Source organism: Bubalus kerabau, chromosome 2 (genome assembly GCF_029407905.1).
Source record: "Bubalus kerabau isolate K-KA32 ecotype Philippines breed swamp buffalo chromosome 2, PCC_UOA_SB_1v2, whole genome shotgun sequence".
Taxonomy (NCBI): domain Eukaryota; kingdom Metazoa; phylum Chordata; class Mammalia; order Artiodactyla; family Bovidae; genus Bubalus; species Bubalus kerabau.
In genome coordinates, this window is record NC_073625.1 from 102462835 (window position 1) to 102473349 (window position 10515).

Below are 10515 nucleotides of genomic sequence, written 5' to 3' on the forward strand. Positions count from 1 at the left end.
GGGGCACGTTTCAAGGTAGGGGGAATTTATTTCTTTCATTAACAATTACCAACTTTTTTCTTTTCCGCTGTTCTTCCTGTGTGTGTGTGTGTGTGTGTGCACACGCGCGTGCACTCAGTCGTGTCTGACTTTTTGAGACCCCATGGGCTATAGCCCACCAGGCTCCTTTGTTCATGGAATATTCCAAGCAAGAAGACTGGAGTGGGTTGCCATTCCCTACTCCAGGGCATCTTCCAGACCCACAGATTGAACCCAAGTCTCCTACATTGGCAGGCAGATTCTTTACCACTGAGCCACCCTTACTAGAAAATCACTTTAAGCTTCAATTGATTCATTCAGCCCTGCAGATGAATGAACCTCTCAACCTCTCTCCCTCTTACTCTGCCTCCCTCCACACACACACCCACCCCCACCATCTTTATTTTACAACCAGGTTATATTTGTTTGAGTCCCTGGTGGCTCAGAGGTTAAAGCATCTGCCTGAAATGCAGGAGACCCAGGTTCGATCCCTGGGTCGGGAAGATCCCCTGGAGAAGGAAAATGGCAACCCATTCCAGTACTCTTTCTTCCCAGATGGCACCAGTGGTAAAGAATCCCCCTGCCAATGCAGGAGAAACAAGAGACTGGGGTTCAGTCCCTGGAAGGGGAAGATCCCCTAGAGGAGGAAATGACAACCCACTCTAGGAATCTTGCTTGGAGAATCCCATGGACAGAGGAGACTGGCAGGGTCACAAAGAGTCTGACACAACTGAAGCAACCCAACACACAGCACATGCTTGTTTTATCATTATAAAGGTAAAAGGGCATTAAATGCCATTGTTTCTTTGATTTTGTATCACTCACAGAAATTGCAAAGCTAAACAGATTTTCTTGGCTGTTTTCTCTCTTCTTCTGCTAGAATATAAGCTCTCTGAAAGCATGTTTTTTAAAAAAAATTGTATGTTCTATCATCTGGAACCTAGAACAGTGCCTGCTACACAGTAGGCATTTAATAAATGTACATTGATGAGTGAATTTAGTTCTGAATCATTTCAATAAATCAGGACCATGCAGTGCATTCTGGAAAAAAAGCTGAGAACAGATGTTTTATACAAGAATGATATTTAAATATTTTGAAAACAAAAACAATGTATGAGTAGAAATAACTATAAAAATTAGCAACTAAATATATGAAATGAAATAACTCAATTTAATGGAAAAGAATTCAGTATTTTATGGAACTGATCTTCGTCTTGTCCTGTAACACCTCTCAGGCTCTGGGTTTTGAAAGTACCAATTTCCTGAATTAACAGCTAGTTGATTTTTATCTTCAGTGAAAGTGAAAGAGGAGAGTGAAAAAGTTGGCTTAAAGCTCAACATTCAGAAAACTAAGATCATGGCATCTGGTCCCATTACTTCATGGCAAATAGATGGGGAAACAGTGGAAACAGTGGCTGACTTTATTTTTCTGGGCTCCAAAATCACTGCAGATGGTGATTGCAGCCATGAAATTAAAAGACGCTTACTCTTTGGAAAGTTATGACCAAACTAGATAGCATATTCAAAAGCAGAGACATTACTTTGCCAACAAAGGCTCATCTAGTCAAGGCTATGGTTTTTCCAGTGGTCATGTATGGATGTGAGAGTTGGACTATAAAGAAAGCTGAGCGCCAAAGAACTGATGCTTTTGAACTGTGGTGTTGGAGAAGACTCTTGAGAGTCCCTTGGACTGCAAGGAGATCCAACCAGTCCATCCTAAAGGAGATCAGTCCTGGGTGTTCATTGGAAGGACTGATGTTGAAGCTGAAATTCCAATACTTTGGCCACCTGATGCGAAGAGCTGACTGGTTGGAAAAGACCCTGATGCTGGGAAAGATTGAGGGCAGGAGGATAAGGGGACGACAGAGGATGAGATGGTTGGGTGGCATCACCGACTCGATGGACATGGGTTTGGGTGGACTCCAGGAATTGGTGATGGACAGGGAGGCCTGGTGTGCTGCAGTTCATGGGGTCACAAAAAGTCAGACACGACTGAGCGACTGAACTGAACTGAACTGATAGTATTTTACATGTATGTGGCACTTTAAAGATTACAAAGAGCTGTTTCTTATATTGTCATGCTTGATTATTATTCAAATTAAATGAAGAATTTCCTATGATTTAAGTCAGACTACACGTTGTTGGATATAAAAGAAATAGATACTGTGTCAGAATATGCTAGATAACTTTGAAGATCCATTTCTCTTTACTTAGAAATAACACTAATTTTAAGCTGGACACAAATCAGACACCTAAGAATCTATTTTCCTCAGCTCCCTTACAGCTTACTGTGAACATGGGGCTAAGTATTTGTTAATGAGACTTAAGTGGCAGTGTGAAAAATTCCTCCCTTAAATGGAAAGGACATTATCTTCTTTACCCCTTCACACATCCAAATACCTGAAATGCATTTGTGATCACTGGACGTTTAGCAGTCATCTTAGACCTTGAGGAAAAAGACCACAACCATGTCCATCTTATCTCCCATTGTATTTTCAACACTCAGCACAAAACATACCATATAGTAGATAAAAAATTTAATATTTATTAAATAAATGAATAAGCATAATTTCCTTGATTATATTCTTTCCCACATTTTCTTTCTTCTTAGAGAAGCTTTGGCCAGGTTTATACTAAGGAAGCAGTTACAATAATAAAAGTATCAAAGGTCTACATTTGTACAGTCCTATGCTATAATACTATAAATCATCCTTAGCCACTTACACCATTAACTAGTTTTTTAAAAGCTGTAGAATTATTCTGTATTTCTTGGAAGAGTTATTGCATGTAAGGCTTCTCCATGAAATAAGAAGCTTGTGTAAGAGAATCTGTACTGGATAAGAGATCTATTAGATTAGGACTAGATTCTCACAAATCTCCAACGATTTAATACACTAAGTAGAGGAAAGGAAGCACGTACCCTAAGGAGACATTAAGTACGACTGGAGCCAGAGAGAACTGAGGTCTGCTTTGGGGTGTGGTTCAGGGTGTGCTCTGTGTCCAGGACTTTGCATATGCAGTAGATTTTACCCTTTGTTCTTATAGGTGTCATTCTATCACTGGTAATTCCTGCGATTTTATGGCTAACTTTATTTAAAAACTTCATTTTGGTAATAGGTTTCTCTTGTTGTCATTACATTATTGCTTTAAATTATAAACTATATTAGAGTTTTTGAGAGCAGATATCAATATATTATATGGTTATTATATTTCCAAATGATCATTTAGAATACCCTAAATTCACACACTTCCAAAATTCCTTAATAGATTGCTCAGTTAGTGTCAAAAAGATTGCAGGGCAACATTTACACAAAATAACAGGATATTGTTCCTATTTTTCTGGTTTGAAAGATGGAGTTCAGCAATGTTCAATAAAATAGCTTAAAACATTGTATATACCGAGTCTTACTGTATCCCAGGTAGATTCACTGCCTAATCTTTATAAAAGATGGATTTTTTTTTTTTTTTGGTATGTGTTTAATGGTGGTATTTTTTGCAGGAGCTAACACTTGAGATTTCAGGAGAGAAATTTGGTGCTGGAAATATTTACTATAGTACTGGCACATAAACCAAAAGCTATTAGATTTTAATGCTTTTTCTCCCTAAACTTTTTATAGCCTTTCATTTTTAATCGCTGCCAATCTGCTGATTTTATTTTAAGTAGATACTTCAAGACTGTACTTTGTCAAAACAGACAGATGTATCATTAAATTCCCTCCCAAATTACACATTAGGCAATGTCTTTGTGTCTTTTGTTTCATGCAGTACTGAGGTATTTGAGTTTGTTATAATCTGGACTAAAAAGAAGGCCAGAGAGCTGATTTGCAGAGCAAAAAGCTCTGTTATTTAGAAGTGATTGTTCTGATTGCAGATGACTTTGTGAAATGCATATTAGCCCCAACGAGGGTGGCCATGCTTTTGTATGCTCACGTTTGTAGGTCACCGTGGCACAGTTTTGCTGAGACAGGCTGGTGGAAGAATCTGCACTGGAAGTCTCTGGAGTTGTTTTCCTGTCTATTAATCATCTCTTTCTAGAAAGGGCTGAGGGATAATCTGGGTAATTCTCGAATGTGCCTTTTCACTTGGGTTTTGTAGTAGCTTCCTATTAGTGCTGTAACACATTACCACAAACCAAGTGGCTGAAAATAACACAGAGTTTAGTATTTATAATTCTGGAGGTCAGAGTGTGGACTGGGTCTTCCTGGGCTAAAATTAAGGTGTCAACAGAGCTGTATGCCCTCTGAGGGCTTTCGGGAAGCATTCATTTCCTTGCCTGGTTTTGAAGGGCTCTCTGCCTTCCTTGGCTTGTGGCCCTTCCTCCTCTTCAAAGCCAGCAGTGGAGTATCTTCCAGCTTCCCTCTACTCTGACCTTTCTGCCTTGTGATCACATTGTACCTATGAGAAACGAGAGTAATTTCCCCATCACAAGATCCTTAACTTAATCACACCTGCAAAGTCCGTTTTGCTATGTAAGGTGACATTTTTACAAGCCCCAGGGATTAGAACATAGGCATCTTTAAGGAGGTCATTATTCTGCCTTCCACAGTTTATTTAGTAATAAATAAATGAATGCATATTAAGGAACTTCTGTATGGAAGCCTCTTTTCTAAAGCTGAGAGCCCGTGATAAATTTCCGTTCAGGCTGGACAACTCCTTCTGGAAAGCCATGTTTTTACCAACTAACTCTAGTTGATAGTTAATGGTTTTAGTAAATGAAAAGAAGTGGAGATTATCTTCCAATAAGGGGAACATCTGAGTAAAGTGAAGCTCCCTGAGAGCTGTATGCATATCTTTGCCCATTGCCCCCCACCTCACGATACACAGGACAGCAATGCAGCAGTCTTGTCTTCACTGACCTGTTGTTTTCTCACCCCATCAAGACAGTTTGAATCCCTATTCTTAGAACTGGGTGAGAAAACATTCTAAGAAGGGATGCCTGGCATACCATGGTTATCATGTTTGCATTACGGTTCACCTGAGCCAAAGATTGAGGTTGAAAAGACAATCAGGAGGACTTCTCTGGTGGCTCAATGGTAAATAATCTGCCTGCAAAGCAGGAGACACGGGTTCAGTCCCTGGTCTGGAAGGATCCTGTATACCGTGGAGCAGCTAAGCGCATGTGCCACAACTGTTGAAGCCTGTGCTTTAGAGCCCATGCTCCACAACGAGAGAGGCCACTGCAACGAGAAGCTTGTGCACCGCGCTTGCTCACTGCAACTAGAGAAAGCCCACAGCAACGAAGACCCCGCACAGCGAAAAATGAATACATAAGTAAAAAATTTTTTTTAAAGAGACAATTTGGAATCTTCACAGAAAGCATCTCTAGATGGGAAAATATGAAAATTAGCATTAGAAACCCTCAAAATGGAGATGATAGAGAAATTTCCATCAACTCTGGCAGCTGCCGTTCTAAGAGTGGTGTGGTTTACTGAGTCGTATGAAATGACTGTGCCTCTCAGAGTAAGCCAAGCTACTTAGGAGAATCTAGCTGGTTCAAATGACAGGAGAATGACAGAAGAAAAGCAAGCCCTGCATTTTATGTGCAGCCTGTCATTGGAGAATCCTGTGCATCGTTATTGGTAAGCCGTACTAAATCCTGAAAATGTTCTCTTCGCTTCTAAAACTGTCCCTACTCTGGGGACTAAATGTTCTTTTTGTTCCTTTTGCTGCCTCCAGGGTGCATTTAAACCTCCCTTTAATACCTGAGGTTTGTCATGTGTGGGCCACATCGGTTTTGCTGAGCAGAGGGATGTCCCGTTGGGTTTTGGAGGCTTCTCGATCAATCACTTACCAGAACTCCCTTGTGGCCGCTGGGTGAGGCTTTCTCTTTCCCCATCAGGAAGAGGTATACATTTTTACATTTTCTCCTGAGGTCTTGGGACCTCTTAAACCCAAAGATGGAAGTGTGCAGGCCTCCCTATGCATTTCCATCTCCAGAGTCATCTTAACTTTCTCTCTGGGGACAGATCCAGACACCTGCTGCCACCATGGGTGGCCCACAGGTAGATGTTCTACTTTTAAGGCTGTTTTGTCTCTGCTTTTTGTTTTCTTCTGTCAAGTTAAGAAAAGGAACTGGTATTTGTTTTCAGAACCTCTTTTTTTTTCCCTCCATGTTAAGTATTGATCATTAATGTTCCAGACTTGTAAAATTAATTTTTCTATTCTTCCAACCTTCATTTGTTGGGGTATATGCAAGGCACTCCTGTGAGAATTCTCAAGGATCCCATATCTGAGTATAGGGAGTAAGTAAGTAGAGAGCGGTGAGAACACAGGTTCTCACTGAGTTCCAGACCCAGGTTTACTATGATGTCGCCAACATGTTGTGATCTTGAGTAAACCCTTTCCTCTTTCAGGAACTCTTGTTTCCTCCCCTGTGAAAGAGGGTGGTGCTTGGTGACTTCCAAGGCCACTCAGCTCTGTATTCAAATGAGTGTAAGGCCAGGAGAGCAGATCCCCTTAATTCCCCTGCTTCCACTAGCGAAGGGGAAATCTTAGGGAAAGGCAAAATGCCAAGATTCCTTCTAAGAGGTGACACCATACAGAAAGCACTCTCTTTACCTCTTCAAGACAAAACCTTTGCTGCTACTGCTGCTGCTAAGTCGCTTCAGTCGTGTCCGACTCTGTGCGACCCCAGAGATGGCAGCCCACCAGGCTCCCCCGTCCCTGGGATTCTCCAGGCAAGAACACTGGAGTGGGTTGCCATTTCCTTCTCCAATGCATGAAAGTGAAAAGTGAAAGTGAAGTCGCTCAGTTGTGTCCGACTCCTAGCGACCCCATGGACTGCAGCCTACCAAGCTCCTCCGTCCATGGGATTTTCCAGGCAAGAGTACTGGAGTGGGGTGCTATTGCCTTCTCCTTTCCACTTCTTAACATACATAATGCCAGGAATCTGAGATGGAATCTGTTTAAGATGAGCTCAAGGCAAACAAGGCTTCCCTAGTAGCTCAGTTGATAAAGAATCTGCCTGCAATGCAGGAGACCTGGGTTTGATCCCCAGGTTGGGAAGATCCCCTGGAGAAGGAAATGGAAACCCACTCCAGTACTCTTGCCTGGAGAATTCCATGGACAGAAGAACCTGGTGGACTACAGTCCATGGGATCACAAAGAGTCAGACACAACTGTGCGACTAACTTTCACTTTTCAAGGCTAGCAGAAAAATGCTTAGTTATTACAGAAACAGGATGGTAGTAATTTTAAGAAAATTAACCCACTTGGTTTTAAATTAGAAAGGTAGCTGATGCTCACTGTCAAAAATTAAGAAAATAATACAAAGGAGAGGAGGCAGGAATAAGATTTAACACTAATCTCACTGTTTAGAGGTATCTACTGTTAACATGTCAGTATACATTCTTGGAGGGACTTTCCAGATGGCTGGTGGTAAAGAACCTGCCTGCCAATGCCAGAGACCTAAGAGACATAGGTTCGATCCCTGGGTCAGGAAGATCCCCTGGAGAAGGTCATGGCAACCCGCTTCAGTATTCTTGCCTGGAGAATCCCTTGGACAGAGAATCCTGGAGGGCTGCAGTCCATAGGGTCACAGAGAGTTGGTCAAGACTGAGCATAGTACGTGCATCATTGGAACCTTCCAGTTCTCTGTAGTCCTGCCCCAGACTGGATGTCTGTGTCCCTACAGCATTTATATGTTGAAGTCTACCCCCAGTGTGATAATATTAGGAGGTAAGACCTTTGAGGGTGATTGGATCAAGAGGGTAGAGTCCTCATGAATGGGGTCAGTGTCCTTATAATAGAAAACCCACAGAACTCCCCCATCCCATTGTGTGAGGACCCAGTGAGAGCAAGCCAGTTTTGAACTGGGAAACTGATCCTCGCAAAGTCCAATTCTGCTAGTGCCTTCATCTTGAAATTCTTGAAAATTAGAATTGTGAGAAACAAATTTCTGTTGCTTTTAAGCCACCCAGTCTATGGTTATCTGTTATAGTGGCCCAAATAGACTAAGACAAGTCCCGATTAAAATTGGGAGTACTTTCCATATAATACATTTTTTACATAATACTATATTGTCAGTAGTTATAAAATAATACACATCATTCTATTTTCAGAAGTTAACGATATAAGGAGGAAAAAAATAAACACTTTAATATTCATCTTAATTCTTAGACAGCGGTGAGTTTTGTCTCTTTCCCCCTTTGTGCTTCTTGCTTTCTTTTTCTCTAAGGTCTCATTTGAGACTCAGTACTCTTTTCAGACAGCATTGTTTCTTCAGAGAGGAGTGACATTTTTTAAACACAGGTAGAACAGCATGTGGTTCCTGCCCTGTGGACACTTCCCTTGGCTGGCACAGTGATTAACCTGGCATCAGTTACGCTAAGTGCAATTTAAGGAGTGAGGATGTGCAACCTGGAAATTAACCCATTAGCACTAAAGTTAGGCCATTGTGAAACAGTCAAGACACCTTTTAGGTGCAATATGCCTTCTTCTCTGTCTTTCTGCTTGACGACAGAGATTTGGTCGGTTCATCAAGTGATGCTGAGTTGGTCAGGTGGATATTTGAAGAAACATGGTTACTAGGACCACTGTCCTTGCAGGAGAAGAGCCTTGTACTTTGTGCTCAAGCAGTGGTGCCATGCTCTCCAGGGTTCACAGGGAATTAACTCCCTCCCCCCAAAACACATGGATGGTGCACACTGTTTGTAGCCCTTATTAAGCTTTGTGTGTGTGCATGTTTGTATGTGTCTGTGTCTGAATGTGTGCCCACAAATACATGTGACAGTTCATAGACACCTATGCATTTTTAGGTACAGAAACTCAAAGTTATAAATATTATAGAAGGAATTTATAAAGGGATTTGAATTCAGAATTCTTTATGCGCTGTAGTCTATTTGTGCATTTACCTGGCTAATTGTGGTTATTTTCTTATATAGAAGGTTTTGCTATGTCACAACTTACAATAGCCACTTATTTTTAAGTATTTCCTGATGCCTACTACATGTCAGCTATCTGCTTGGCACTGGAACTGTAGGAATGAACAAATAGGCAAATTCTCTGCTTTCCCAGAATTTATGGTCCAGTGAAGGGATGCAAGATATAAAGAAATAAATTACATAGATGTTAATAGCTGCTTGAAAGAGACAAAAAAGCAGTGAGAAACGATAAAACAGGGGTGTAGAGATGGGGAGTGTGTGTGAATGTTGGTGGGTATTGATGAGGAAAGGTGGTGGTCGTTGTTTAGTTGCTAAATTGTGCCCGACTCTTTTGTGACCCCAGGGGATCTTCCCAGCCCAGGAATTGAACCTGCATCTCCTCTATCTCCTGCATTGGCAGCAAGTTCTTTACCACTGAGCCACGGGGAAAGCCCTGTGGCTATTTTAAATAGTACGGGGGACGAATCATGCACATGATAAACATGAGTGATAAGGAGGCATGTGAGTGGAGACCTGCAGCATGGGAGGGAAGGAGTCATGGAGCCACCTGGAGGAGAGTGCTGTAGGCAGAGGGATCTGCATGTGCAAAGGTCCTGAGGCAGATACACACTTGATGTATTTGATGAAAAGCAAAGAGGCCAGTATGGCTAGAATAGGGGAAATGAGGAAAATAATGCTGAGGGGTGAAATCAGAGAGAAATCATGGTTCTCAACTTCAGTAAGCATTTCGTTTAGATACTGTGTGCCTGTCACTTCACTTATACTTTGGCCCAGTGTGCTCCGATTCCTGGGGGAAGAGAAAGTTCAGCCAAATGGACTGCTGGTAATTTGTTCTTCTGCTATTGTAATGTGAGAGGGTATATTAGGGTGTTCATTTTCTATTGTCGCAAAACAAATTGCCACAAATTTGGTGTCTTAAAACAATGCTATTTATCACCTGTAATTTCTGTAAATCACAAGTCCAGGCATAGAATAACTGGCTCCTCTGCTCAGTGGTTTCACAAGCTAAATCAAGGTGCTGACTGGTCTAGGTTCTTACTTGGAGGTTTTGGTGGTAGAATCGGATGATAAGCACATTCAGGTGGTTGGCCAAATTTTATTCCTTGCCACTGAAGGACTGAGATCTTTATTCCCTTGCTGACTGTCACCCACTCTCAGCTTCTAGAGTCCCCTGTAGTCAAGCCCCTGTCATATGGCACCCTCTATCCAACAATGGAGAATCTTTCCCCATATCAGATCACTCTCACAGTTCTAATCTCTCACACCAAGGAGGGTCCAGTCTTTGAAGAGTTTATCTAATTAGGTCTGGCCTGCTAAGAATCACCTTCCTATCTTAAAAGTCAACAGGTTAGGGAAACTAATTTGTTGTTTGCTGCTCAGTCATTCAGTCATGTCCGACTCTTTGTGACCCCATGGACTGCAGCATGCCAGGCTTCCCTGTCCTTCACCATCTCCTGGAGTTTGCTCAAACTCATGTCCATTGAGTCATACATCTGCAAAATCCATCCATAACAGCACCTAGATTAGCATTTGTTTGAATTACTGGGACATGGTATACTGATATACATACACCAAGGGAGAGGAATCCTTTCTACCATCTTAGATTTCTGCCTAC

General features: G+C 41.7%; 1 non-coding gene across 1 annotated transcript; it reads left to right on the forward strand.

The window, feature by feature from the left end:
* Window positions 1–449: 449 nt before the first annotated feature.
* Window positions 450–521, forward strand: TRNAF-GAA (transfer RNA phenylalanine (anticodon GAA)). The gene has a single exon. It is a non-coding gene; the product is annotated as a tRNA-Phe (tRNA).
* Window positions 522–10515: the final 9994 nt, after the last annotated feature.